The sequence below is a fragment of the Symphalangus syndactylus genome, chromosome 14 (assembly GCF_028878055.3).
Source record: "Symphalangus syndactylus isolate Jambi chromosome 14, NHGRI_mSymSyn1-v2.1_pri, whole genome shotgun sequence".
Taxonomy (NCBI): domain Eukaryota; kingdom Metazoa; phylum Chordata; class Mammalia; order Primates; family Hylobatidae; genus Symphalangus; species Symphalangus syndactylus.
Window position 1 is genome coordinate 93,044,374 of NC_072436.2, and position 14,275 is coordinate 93,058,648.

General features: G+C 39.3%; 1 protein-coding gene and 1 pseudogene across 3 annotated transcripts in view; one reads left to right on the plus strand and one right to left on the minus strand.

Moving 5' to 3' along the window:
• Positions 1 to 14,275, plus strand: part of FBXO11 (F-box protein 11) — a 101,182-nt gene that overhangs the window by 19,393 nt on the left and 67,514 nt on the right. The gene's annotated exons all lie outside the window — the stretch shown is intronic.
• Positions 1,051 to 3,862, minus strand: LOC129461644 (ubiquitin-ribosomal protein eS31 fusion protein-like; annotated as a pseudogene).

Sequence of the window (14,275 nt, forward strand, 5' to 3'; positions counted from 1 at the left end):
TGGCCTTGTCGCTCTTTTACCCAGACTAGAGTGTAATGGCTTGATCACAGCTTACTGTAGCCTCAACCTCTGCCTCTCGATTAGCTGGAACCACAGGCATGTGCCACCATGCTCAGTTAATTTTTAATTTTTTTTTTTGGTAGAGACAGGGGTCTCACTGTTGCACAGGCTTATTTTTAATTTTTTGAATGATGTGTATATAAACACACTTCTTTTCATTGAAAACAAACCACACTGTATGTATTATTTTGTAACTTAAGTTTCATTTTTTGCTTAAAGATATCCCGGGCATTTTTCTGTATCAGTATAAATAGAGGATTACCTCATTCTTTTTTACAGTTGCAGAGTAGTCTTTTATTACATGAATGTACCACAATGTATTAAATATTTATCTGTTAACATTTAAATTCTTGTATGGTGTTAAAGAACTGCAGCAAACAACCCTATACAAATATCTTTACATGTTTATATCACAATTTTAGTAGAAAGATTCACTTTTTTTTTTTTTTTTGAGGTGGAGTCTCGCTCTGCTGCCCAGGCTGGAGTGCAGTGGCGCGATCTCGGCTCACTGCAAGCTCCGCCTCCCGGGTTCACGCCATTCTCCTGCCTCAGCCTCTCCGAGTGGCTGGGACTACAGGCGCCCGCCACCACGCCCGGCTGATTTTTTTTTTTTTATATTTTTAGTAGAGACGGGGTTTCACCGTGGTCTCGATCTCCTGACCTCGTGATCCGCCCGCCTCGGCCTCCCAAAGTGCTGGGATTACAAGCGTGAGCCACCGCGCCCGGCCACTTTTTTTTTTTTTTTTTTGAGGCAGAGTCTCACTCTGTCGCCCATGCTGGATTGCAGTGGTGCGATCTCAGCTCGCTGCAACCTCCCCGTCCTGGGTTCAAGCGATTCTCCTGCCTCAGCCTCCTGAGTAGCTGGGATTACAGGCACACGCCACCATGCCCTGCTAATTTTTGTATTTTTAGTAGAGACGGGGGTTTCACCATGTTGTTCAGGCTGGTCTTGAACTCCTGACTTTGTGATCTGCCCGCCTTGGCCTCCCAAAGTGCTGGGATTACAGTGTGAGGCACCGTGCCTGGTGAAAGTTTCACTTTTTAAAAGTGGGTTATTGGGTCAAAGGGTTTTTCTGTTGTTAAGCTTTATTGAGTTAAAATTAATATATTTTAAAATGCCCATGTTTAATGTATACATTTTGATAATTTGGAGGGATATTTGCATTTTAAAGTTTGGTAAATGTTGCCAAATTTGTTTTCAAAAAAAAAAAAAGGTTGCATAATTTATAATCCCATCATTAATGCATGAGGTTAAGTATTGAATGAATGAATACGTGAGATACTTGAGAATAAAGAGGCAACTAGTGTTAGGGCTGAAATGATTTGGAAGGACTGTTCAGAGATAGTGGGGGTACTTAAACTATACCTTGAGGAATGAGTATGCCACAGATAGAGGAAAGGAGGAGAAAAAGGATATTCTTAGAGAGAATGGGCCAAAGGCCATAGAAGATTTACCAGGACAATTTTTACTCTGTTGTCATACTCTTTTCGTCTCTCAGTTCGCTTTACATTGGCATTTTTTTGGTGGGGGGAAAAGGAACTAGGCACTCTCTTGTCTTCAAGGCTTTACTCTACCACTTGTGGAACAATCTTTTCCAAGTCTTCTATGCTTTGTCTGTTTTTCTTTTACAAGATTCTTCCTTAGACAAACTCATCTACACATTGTTCTTTTTTTTTAAAAAAGACTGAGTCTCCCTCAGTTGCCCAGGCTGGAGTGCAGTGGTGTGAGCTCGGCTCACTGCAGCCTCCACCTCCTGGGTTCAAGAGTTTCTTGTGCCTCAGCCTCCCGAGTAGCTGGGATTACAGGCATAAACTACACCCTTGGTAGAGACAGGGTTTGCCATGTTGGCCAGACTGGTCTCGAACTCCTGACCTCTATGATTTACTCACCTCGGCCTCCCAAAGTGCTGGGATTACAGATGTGAGCCACAAGACCTGGCTTACACATTGTTCTTGAGTGAGCCATATGCCATTCTACTGCAATTTTCTTTTTTTTTGACGCCGTAGTAAAATTGTGAACTCAGTGGCTGCTTGACTTCAGTATTTGATCACTTCCTTTTATATGTCTTATGTCTTCTTGATAGCTTTTCCATATCCCAGCCTCAGGTGTTTGCTGTCATTTACAGTTGTTGTTAGGCCCATTTATGCTTGATGAAGAATTACCAGTTAATATTTATTTGACAATGTTTTATGTAGTAAGCTCATCTTGTTCACTATCCTGAATGCTTTCTTTATAATACTGTTTGGTAATGAAGTTTCTATATTCTTACCAGAATGTATTTCCTCATTAATAGATGTCTGATATCAGTATATGGACTTATGATGCACAATAGAAATGATGTATAATTAATATATTATGCGTAACAAGAACCTGTTTTACAGTAAACTTCTCTTTACTGAATTTAATTCACAAGAGTTAGTAATTGGCAACCTTAGGATTAGAATCCATGTTTTTCTGATTAAACAGCCAGAATGAAGTTTTAATTACTATATTATAATGCATCAATAATCATCTCCCATGTAAAACCTTTTAAAAAATACTTCAAAAATACCTGAAGTTACACTGTAAGGAATAGCCATCAGGATGGTGCTGTGAGTTTCAGTATTGAGATTCTGTGTCTCTTCAAAGACAGCAATGATAAACATACACACAATTAATAATCATACTTTTAGAATGAATGTAGATGCATAAATCTGCATCTTCTGTAGAAATCATAAAGAGGAAAAATGCATCAACCTCTGTTTTCAGTGAACTGAAAGACATGTAAACTCCAGATTATGTTATTTGAGGGCTATCAAAAACATCTGAAAGGGACAGAAGCTATTAGTTTAAATATACTTACTGACAGTAAGGGGTTCATGTTGAAGTTCAAAAGGTAAATCTCTTGTTTGTAATGACGAGAGTTGGTGGCGAAGTACCTGATTATATTCAGAAAAGAGAAGGTAGAGCTGTACACATGTGCACACAGAGCCACATGTACAGGAACCAGCTTTTCTCTGTATTTTTAAAAAAAATTTATTTATTTATTTTTTGAAACGGAGTCTTGCTCTGTCACCCAGGCTAGAGTGCAATGGCACAATCTCGGCTCACTGAAACCTGTGCCTCCCGGGTTCAAGTGATTCTGCTGCCTCAGCCTCCCAAGTAGCTGGGATTACAGGTGTGCATCACAAGCCCGGCTAACTTTTTTATTTTTAGTAGCGATGGGGTTTCACCATGTTGGCCAGGCTGGTCTTGAACTCCTGACCTCAGGTGATCCACCCACCTCGGCCTCCCAAAGTGCTGGGATTACAGGCGTGAGCCACCGCGCCCAGCCAAAAAATTTATTAATTCATATACAATTACTTGTCTTCTGGTTTGTTGAAGCAATAAGCCAGACGTTTGCCACAATAATATCTGTCAAAGTGGCTTGCTGTAAACACTCCAGCACCACATTCATCTGAAGGGCACTCCCGACTAAGGCGACTAATTTTACCATTCTCATCCACTTTGTGGTATTTAAGGACAGCCAACTTAACCTTCTTTCTCTTGTGCTTATTCTTTTTGGGAGTTGTATAAGACTTCTTCCTTAATATCACCACAAAGTCTCAACACAAGATGAAGAGTAGACTCCTTATGAATGTTGTAGTTAGGTAGAGTACGTTCATCTTCCAGTTGCTTGCCATCAAACATCAGTCTTTGCCGATCTAGACGAATTTCTTCCTTATCCTGGATCTTGGCCTTTACATTTTCTGTTGTATCCAAGGATTCAATCTTGAGGGTGATGGTCTTCCCCATAAGGGTTTTTTTTACAAAAATCTGCATTTTGCTGGCGGCTCTGAGGTTGAGTGAAAGAAAGAGATGAGTTAGATTAGGGAATACAGGAGAAGGCAATGCACAGGGCACTGGTCGCAGAGCAGCAGAAGAGCACACACTCTCTTTATTATTTATAGCATCAAAGGAGTGAGAGTCTTTGGACTGTGAAGCCTGTATTTCCTTCCCTTCCCACTCCCAGGAATTTATGTAAATAGGTGCTTCAGGAAAATTCAGTTTATTCTTGTTATGCAAAATACAAAAGAAGCTGATATGGCAGCAAAACTTCCCAAACACAAAGAACAGTCATTAGTGAAGTGTTGCTACAGAACAGATGAAAACTGTGACCCACCATTTCACCATCTATTTTTTAGACTTGAGTAAAGCTTGTAAATAGTTCTACAAAAGAAGATTACAACGCAGGAATGGTAAGAACTCAGAAAAGAGATGGCAGGGCAACAGGAGGAGATAAAATGTGAGTTGAGGGAACTTGGGAAAGAAGTAGAAGAAAGCAAACAGCTGGGCATGGGGGCTCACACCTGTAATCCCAGCACTTTGGGAGGCTGAGACAGGGAGATCGCTTGAGCTCAGGAGTTTGAGACCAGCCTAGACAACATGGCAAAACCCTGTCTCTAAAAAAAGTACAAAATTAGCCGGGTGTAGTAGCTTACGTCTGTAGTCCCAGCTACTTGGGAGTCTGAGGTGGGAAGATGGCTTGAGCCAAGCAGGCGGAGGTTGCAGTAAGCCAAAATTGCGCCACTGCACTTGAGCCTGGGCAACAGAGGGGAGACCCTGTCTCAAAAAATAGTACAGAAATACAGATGAAATAAGAAGGAGCACAAGAAGCAGACTAGCCCCAAGGAAAACATAGTAAGAGACACAAAGATTTTAAAAGATGGAGATAAAGATTTTATTTTTTTAAGTTTTGGAAAATACAGTAGATCCAACAAACTTAGAATTGAAACCCCTATAGAAGAAAACCAAAACATGACAATAGAACAAGTGGTTAAAAACACAATTGAAGAAAAACTAACTGAGATGAAACTTACATATTGAAAGGGCATCTGTGGCAGGGAGAACTGACCAGAAAGATCTTAAAGATTCCTTTCAATAGCCAGAAACCTTCCTAACTACCCCACTCCAAGTTGTTTATAAGACATTGAAATCTGGCTGGCCTTAGAATTCTCCACAACATTCAACCCCAGTCGAACAACATTTATAAGATAAGAAAGTAAAGTGCGAGCTAAAGATTTTATATCCAGTCACATTGTTCTTAAGGAACAAATAGTACTCAGAGAATATTGTTTATGTGAGCCCTTCTTGAGGAAAATACTAGAGTACAAACTTCAGCTGATAGACATGGGGAAATGATTGGTGTGTAAGCAGTGAATTTATATATAGACATAAAGACTAAAATGTGGGCTGGGCGTGGTGACTCACATCTGTAATCCCAGCACTTTGGGAGGCCAAAATAGGCAGATCACTTGAGGCCAGGAGTTCAAGACCAGCCTGGCCAACATGGTGAAACCCTGTCTCTACCAAAAATATAAAAATTAGCTGGGCATGGTGGTACACACCTGTAGTCCCAGCTACTTGGGAGACTGAGGCACGAGAATCACTTGAACCTGGGAGGTAGATGGTTGCAGTGAGAGATTATGCATGCCACCGCACTCCAGCCTGGGTGATAGAGCGAGACTGTGTCTCAAAAAAAAAAGACTAAAATGTGGAGATCATAATGGCAGAATATAATGTTAACATTGTATATACCCTGATGATATACAAATGATCAAACTAATAAAATTTGAGAGAAGGAATTGCCCTATGGTAATAACTGGTATTGAAAAAGATGTTTAAACATCACAGATCAAATAATAGAAATACAAACATACTCAGCACTTTAAAAGAAACATTAAAATAAAGAAAACTAAAACACTAAAGATAATGCTATTAGTTTCAATACTATTGATTAAATCGGGTAGTGGGAGAGGAAGCATGCTAATTTTAACATTACTCATATTGAGGAATAGGTATTGTCTAAAGAGATAGAACTTATAAAGGTAAACACTAGAACAAAGCTATAAACCTTCCTAAATATTGAAAGAACTACAAACCCGTTAAAAATAAAACATCATTTAGTGAAAAGATATTCATATATAACCACGTACATAACAAGACAGCCCTAAGACCAAACATGCCTTTCTTTCTTTTTTCTTTCTTTTTTTTCCTTCCTTCCTTCCTTCCTTCCTTCCTTCCTTCCTTCCTTCCTTCCTTCCTTCCTTCCCTTTCTTTCTTTCTTTCTTTCTTTCTTTCTTTCTTTCTTTCTTTCTTTCTTTCTTTCTTTCTTTCTTTCTCTTTCTGTTTGTTTCTTTCGTCTTTCTCTCTCTCTCTCTTTCTTTCTTTCTTTTTTTGAGACAGAGTCTCGTTGTGTCACCCAGGCTGGAGTGCAGTGGCGCAGTCTTGGCTTACTGCAACCTCCGACTCCCGGGTTCAAGTGATTCTACCGCGTCAGCCTCCCAAGTAGCTGGGACTACAGGCACCCGACACCACGCCCGGCTAATTTTTGTATTTTTAGTAGAGACGGGTTTCACCATGTTGGCCAGGCTTGACTTGAACTCCTGACTTTGTGATCCGCCCACCTCAGCCTCCCAAAGTGCTGGGATTACAGGTGTGAGTCACCACGCCCGGCCCAAACGTGCCTTTCTTAACAAAAGATATTAATATGCTTAACTCACCTTTAGAAGGAAAATATTTTTAGTTTAGATTCAAGGCAAAACCCACTCTGTGGTTTATACAGGGTACACACCTAAGGCAGTGATTGTGAAAGATTGGTATTTTAAAAGATAGAGAAAAGGTATAAGATATAAATGCAAATGAAAATAATTTAGGAGTGTCATGATTTTAACATACCAGGTGGAGTTCATACTAAAAAACAGTAAAGAGTGGCACTTATTTCTTAAAGGATACAATGAAAATTTAATAGTTGTGAATAGCAATATGTCAGATAACATAGCAACCTTGGTGAAGCAGAAATTACCAAAAATACAAGGAGAAATGGAAATACATTCATAGCAGGAAATGTTTATGTGAAAGACGCCAAACAAGCTTCAACAAATGAAACAACACAATGTTTTTTAATTTTATAAATTAAAACACTGGACGTTCTGATTCCAAAGCTCATAAGGAAAAGTAAACAAAGAAAAGCCAGGAAAACTGAAAAAATGAAATTGGATGTTTTTCACATAAATACCAAACGGATCAATGAATAAAATAAAGCCATGAAAATACTAAAAGTAGAAGTCTTTTTATAATTTTAGTATGGGGAAGACCTTTTATACTGACTCAACCCAGAAGTCATGAAATAAATTATAAATTCTATTACATTAAAGCACTCTCAGGGCACTCTGGGAGGCCAAGTTGGGTAGATTGCCTGAGCCAAGGCGTTTGAGACCAGCCTGGCAGCATGGCAAAACCCCGACTCTACCAAAAATACAAAAAAATTAGCTGGACATGATGGCATGTGCCTGTGGTCCCAGCAACTCCGGAGGCTGAGGTGGGAGAATCTCTCGAGCCTAGAAGGCGGAGGTTGCAGTAAACTAAGATTGCACCGCTACACTCCAACCTGGGTGACAGAGTGAGACCCCATCTCCAAAAAAAAAAAAAAAAAAGCATTCTCTGAATGGATAAAGAAAATGTATATACATACAATGAAATACTATTCAAACTTTAAAAAGGAAATTTTGTTGTGTGATACAACCATAGATGAACCTTGAGGATATTACACTAAGTGAAAGCCAGTCACAAAAAGACAAATACTGCATGACCCCACTTAAATGAGATATCTAAAATAGTCAAACCCTTAGAAACAAAGTAGAATGGTGGTAGCTAGGGGAAGGAGGAAAAGGGAATTGTTCAGTGGATATAGAATTGCAGCAAAACTAGTAAAACTTACTTTGCAGCCAAAACTTATTTATAGTTAGGAATTAGCAAAACTTATTGGTAATTTTAATCATAGACAAAGGGTAGCCTTCCTGATATACATACAGTAAGTACTTGGAAACTCGATAAGAAAAAGATCTTGCAACCCCATAAAAACTGAGCAAAGATATGAATTGATAATTCACAGAAAATTAAATATAAGTGGCTTTTAAGCTAATGAGGCCAGTATCTCATTCACAGTAAGAGAAATTAAAACTACAATGATTATAGTTCCCTTATTAGGCAAAAACAAAAGTTGGGCAACATACTCTGTTGGTTGTGAAGCTTTGGGGGAAAACCTGCTCATACACTGCTATTGAGAATACAAATTGAGATAATCCCTGTGGAAGGCAATTGGTCAATATCTGCCAGAGTAAAAATGTATTTACCCAGCAGGTTGAATTTTCTGTAATTTATCTTATACTTACCACATAATACGTGTGTCAGATTATTTTGTACTATGGTTTGTAATAGCAGAAGGTGAAAAACAATCCATATGTCCATCAGTGGGGGATTAGTCAAAGAAATTATGGAAAAACCACATAATGGAATACCATGCAGCTGTAAGAAAAAGGCAAAATTCTGGGGCTGCATAATTTATATTCGTACGTTTTTTTACACTAACAAACTTAGAAAGAATGGACAAGGAAATCTTAAATGCGTTACCTGGAGAAAGGGGAGAGGAACTGAATACATAGAAAGATTGGGAGGGAGGCTTTGTTTTGTTTTGTTTTGTTTTGTTTTGTTTTTTTTTGTTTTTTTTTTTTTTTTTGAGACGGAGTCTTGCTCTGTCACCCAGGCTGGAGTGCAGTGGCGCAATCTCGGCTCACTGCAAGCTCCGCCTCCCGGGTTCACGCCATTCTCCTGCCTCAGCCTCTCCGAGTAGCTGGGACTACAGGCGCCCGCCACCACGCCCGGCTAATTTTTTTGTATTTTTTTTAGTAGAGACGGGGTTTCACCGTGGTCTCGATCTCCTGACCTCGTGATCCACCCGCCTCAGCCTCCCAAAGTGCTGGGATTACAGGCGTGAGCCACCGCGCCCGGCTTGTTTTGTTTTGTTTTGTTTTGAGACAGAGTTTCACTTGGAGTGCAGTGGCGTGATCTCAGCTCACTACAATGTCCGCCTCCCCAGTTCAAGTGATTCTCCTGCCTCAGCCTCTCCAGTAGCTGGGATTACAGGCACCCCACCACGCCGGGCTAATTTCTGTATTTTTAGTAGGTACGGGGTTTCACCATGTTGGCCAGGCTGGTCTCGAACTCCTGACCTCAGGGATCTGCCTGCCTCTCTCTCCCAGAATGCTGGGATTACAGGCATGAGCCACCGCACCTGGCTGAGAACTTTCATCCCTTTAAAAAAAAAAAAAAAAAAAAGCTGGATGCAGTGGCTCACACCTGTAATCCCAGCACTTTGGGAGGCCGAGGTGGGTGGATCGAGGAGTTCGAGGTCAGGAGTTCAAGACCAACCTGGCCAACATGGTGAAACCCCATCTCTACTAAAAATACAAAAATTAGCCGGGCATAGTGGCGGGCACCTGTAATCCCAGCTACTCGGGAGGCTGAGGCAGGAGAATCGCTTGAACCCAGAGGCAGAGGTTGCAGTGAGCTGAGATCGTGCCACTGCACTCCAGCCTGGGTGACAGAGTGAGACTCTTGTCTTAAAAAAAGAAAAAAAAGAAGAACAAAAAGCAAGGTGTTAAATAGAGACTAAATAAATGAATCTATCAAAATCTGTTTTGCAAGCAGGAAGATGCTTCTGAGAGGTCATCTGCAGAATAGAGACCATACTTTACTGTATATTGGTAGACAGATTGGAGCAGGGAGATGAACAGCCTGTTTTTATTACCCCAGAAACTAAAGGGCTGAATCAGGAAAAAACAAAAAGAATGTATGACTGTTGCTTAGGGATATGGCTTACATAAATTGCAGGTCCAGAGTGCTGGAAGGAAGCCGTGACAGCCTCCTGGGTAAAAGCTGGGCCTACCTGCCCATGACTTAGGGACTGGATCTTCAGGAGGAGACATCTGTAGCAATTATAAGACCTCATTCTGGGCTGGGCGCGGTGGCTCACGCCTGTAGTCCCAGCACTTTGGGAGGCTGAGGCAGGCGGATGATGAGGTCAGGAGTTTGAGACCAGCCTGACCAACATGGTGAAACCCCATCTCTACTAAAAATACAAAAATTAGCCGGGCGTGTTGGCACGTGCCTGTAATCCCAGCTACCTGGGAGGCTGAAGCAGGAGAATCGCTTGAACCTGGGAGTCGGAGGTTGCAGTGAGCCAAGATTGCACCACTGCATTCCAGACTGGGGGACAAAGCGAGACTCCATCTCAGAAACAAAACGAAACGAAACGAAACGAAAAACCTTATTCTGAGGTGGGAGGTTTGAGTGAGAGATGGAGAAAATGAAAAATCGTTAGGGTGAGGTAAGCACACAAAGATACACACACACCATGCAACTTAGAGTTATAATGAACCTGCCAAACAAATTCGAAAATATAGAAGAAAAACTAAACCTAAAATAACCAAGTCAACACCTTCTTCATCAGAAAGAAGAGAGTGTTTTCTGTATACTGACACAGAAATACCTCCTAAGTTTTGTTGCTTAGTGGGAAAAAATGGGAATCATGAAACAGTATTTATAGTATGTTTTCTTTTTTGCAAGAGTGGGAATAATTGATATTCAAGTGAATCCTTAGTCTATAAGTGTAAATCATAGAACAATTTTAAAGTGTATGTTTAAAATCCTCAGGGAGGTAAAGGAAGGAATAATTGCCATAGAAGAACCAAAATTACCAGTGTGGACAACATAGCAAAACCTCATCTCTACAAAAAATAGAAAAATTAGCTGGGTGTGGTGCTGCACACCTGTGGTCCTATGCTACTCAGGAGGCTGAGGTGGGAGGATCGCTTAAGCCCAGGAGGTGGAGGCTGCAGTGAGCCATGATTGCACTACAGCCAGGGCAACAGAGCAAGACCCTGTCAAAAACCCTATATTAAGATGTCATTAGATGTGTACTAGACTGAACATGGTCAATGAAACAGTGATTTGGAAAATAGTATTAAGGAATTCACCGAGAATGTAGTAAGAGAGAAGTGGAAAAAAAAATTGAATTTAGATTGAGAGATTCAAACCTAAGTTCAATATTCAAAAGAAATTTTAGGAGAGATTAGACAGAGTAGTAGAGAAACAGTATTCAATGAGATAATGATTAAAAGGTTTCCAGAATTTAAGGTTTCATATTGAACTAAGTTTTCATATTGAAATAGCACACTGCTGAACAATTGCTTACCAGGATAAATTTTTAAAATCTTCTAGATGCTCAAAAGTGAAATTGCAGATCATAAAACATAAAAGCTTTTCAAAATGAAAAATGCCACAGTCCCTACACCAAAATGTTAGTTAAATTAACAACGTATTTACCAGAACAGTGTCTTCCAAAAGATAGGATCTTCTTTCCTCAGAATATATAAGGAATATAACTGTTGACCTTGATTCTATACTCATTTAAACTATTATCTGTCAGCAAGAATGAGGCCTAAAGTGAGGAAATACACAAAATGGAGAGCTCCTCACTTTCAGAAGCTTGATGCGAGAACCAAAGATTGTACTTCAGCAAGAATAGTAAACTGGGGAGAAGGAGGAATTGCAAAAAAGAATACAGCGGCAAACAAAGAATTGGCAAAATATGTTGATAAATCAGGTTGAGTTGATTGCAAATATATAATTTTTTAAAGTAGAGTCAAAACTTTAGACAATAACAAGAAAGTTGGAAAATAGAGTTCATTGAGTCAGGAATGCTACTATTCTTGCTTTGTTCCCAAAAAGTAGCACAAAAAGAGACACTGACCAACTTCAGGGTATTTTACCAAAACTAAATAGCTATTTTGTGGCTCTGCAGCCAGACTACGTGAATGAAAGACCAGCTTATTTCTTACTAGCTGTGTGACATTAAGGAGTTATTTCACCTTCTTGCGCATAAATTTCCTTATGTATAAATGGGGATGACAATAATACCTTCTCATAGTTGTTGTGGGGAGGATTAAGTGAAATACATACAAAGCCACTGGTTAGTACTACTCTATACATGTTTGCTGCTGCTGCTGCTTTTCTTATTTAACTTGTGTAACCACAAAAGGAATAGAAATAAAATAGATGTCTTCCAGACCAGCAGACCTAAAGGAATGAAAATAAGAGAATGAAGAAAGCTAAACCCTTGGTATACCATCAGGGTCAGTTGGAATAATTTTCATTTTTAATTTTCATTTTTGAGCAGTGCTAACTATTTAGAAGGGTAGATATTTTATGACTTGTATTCTTAGAGATCTACCAAAGAACAAAGAGAAAATTTATTTTAAAAAATTATTCTATCTTACAGTTACCATATGAGTCCATTAGACCCTTTTTTATAAACCTAACATCCATTATGAGATCTTAATAATCTTGGCTTTTCCTATATATTGAAATATTTTACTACTATAGGAATTTTATCATTACTTATCAATTATTTATACTATGCTAAAAAAAAGATGGAAAAGAATGATAGAATCTCCTAGAAGGAAGATGGAAGATGTAATAAATAGTCATTTTTCAGTTTTTTCACTGCATTGCTCAAATACTACATCCTACTTCAAAAAGGTATAAGAAAATTTAGGAGACATACGAATTAGAAGATAACGTGAAGAGAAATGGCACTCTAGACCTAAGTTGTCCAATATGGTAGCCACTTGCCACATGTGACTATGTATATTTAAATTAATTAAAATTAATAAAATTTAAAATTCCATTCCTCATCACACTTTTAAGGGGTTATGTAGGAGAAAAATACAACTTAGAATTACTCTCACTTCACGGTGGCTGGCTGCCACGTTGGACTGCACAGATACGGAACATTTTCATCATTGTGGAAAGTTATATTAGATATTGCTGTTCTATACGCCAATAATGATAGTGAAATTGAGCATATAAATGAAGTCTCAGACTATGATTCTTGAGATGATCATATCCTGTATAAATTTTCTCAGACTTAAGAATTGAATGCATAAGATGTTTTGACAGAAAGAAAATACAGTATTTTTATCCAGTTAGTCATTTAACAGGAATATTTCACAACATGAACCTGAACCATCCCTTTTTGCTTTAAAAAAAAAAAAAAAAAAAAGTCCGGAGACAATGTTTTTTAAATTTTGTATGTGGCCAGGCACAGTGGCACATGCCTATAATCCTAGCACTTTGGGAGGCTGAGGTGGGTGGATCGCTTGAGGTCAGGAGTTAGAGACCAGGCTGGCCAACATGGTGAAATCCCATCTCTACTAAAAATACAAAAATTAGCTGAGCATGGTGATGCATGCCTGTAGTCCCAGCTACTCAGGAGGCTGAGGCATGAGAATTGCTTCAACCCAGGAGTTGGAGGTTGCAGCGAGCTGAGATTACACCACTGCAGTGCATCCTGGGCAACGGAGCACTCTGTCTCAAAATTTTTTTTTTTTTTTTTTTTTTAATTTTGTATGGTGTTTGTGTGTTAAACTTACTTAGTACAAAGAGGTGTTTGCTGTATTTAAGTTCCTATTAAAATTTATTTTAAAAGTTGTCTTGCACTGTCTCTGTAAATTATTTGTAAAATAACCTAAAAAAATTTTTAAGGTATCCTTTGGACCCCGGTAGTAAATGGTATGTTGAGGGTTAAAGCATGAGAGGAAAAGGGGGAGTAGGAAGTAAAGGAAAATCAGAATAAATGTAACATGACAAAATAGAAATATAATTACAGTGGATTAATGTATATTTTAAAGTTATATATTTTATTTATTATGTATTTATTTATTTATTTTTGAGGCGGAGTCTCGCACTAACGTCCGGGCTGGAGTGCGGTGGCGCAATCACTGCTCACTGCAAGCTCCGCCTCCCAGGTTCAAGTGATTCTCCTGCCTTAGCCTCCCAAGTAGCTGGAATTACAAGTGCCCGCCACCATAGCCGGCTAATTTTTTGTCTTTTTAGTAGAGACGGGGTTTCACTATGTTGGCCAGGCTGGTCTCGAACGCTTGACCTCGTGATCCACCCGCCTCAGCCTCCCAAAGGGCTGGGATTACAGGCGCGAGCCATCGGGCCCGGCTTTAAAGTTATATATTTTAAAAACAAGCTAGCTGCCCTTACAATAGTTATACTCAAAGCAGAGGGACACAGGTTAAATGTAAAGGAATGAAAATGTGGTAAGTTGAACACATATATATCTTTGCTTTTAATTGAAATCATGTTACAGTAACATAATTTTTAAAAGGCATAAACCCACAAGAACAGAGAAAAGGGTAAGAGGGACAAAATAAATCAATCTGGAAACTAAAAAGTGAGTGAATGGGTACTAACTTAGTGTACCCAATAAAGTTGAAACAGCCGGCAGCTATGGAAGCTACAAGAAATAAGCCAAATCATGCCAAAGAACCCCAAAAGACTAAGGAA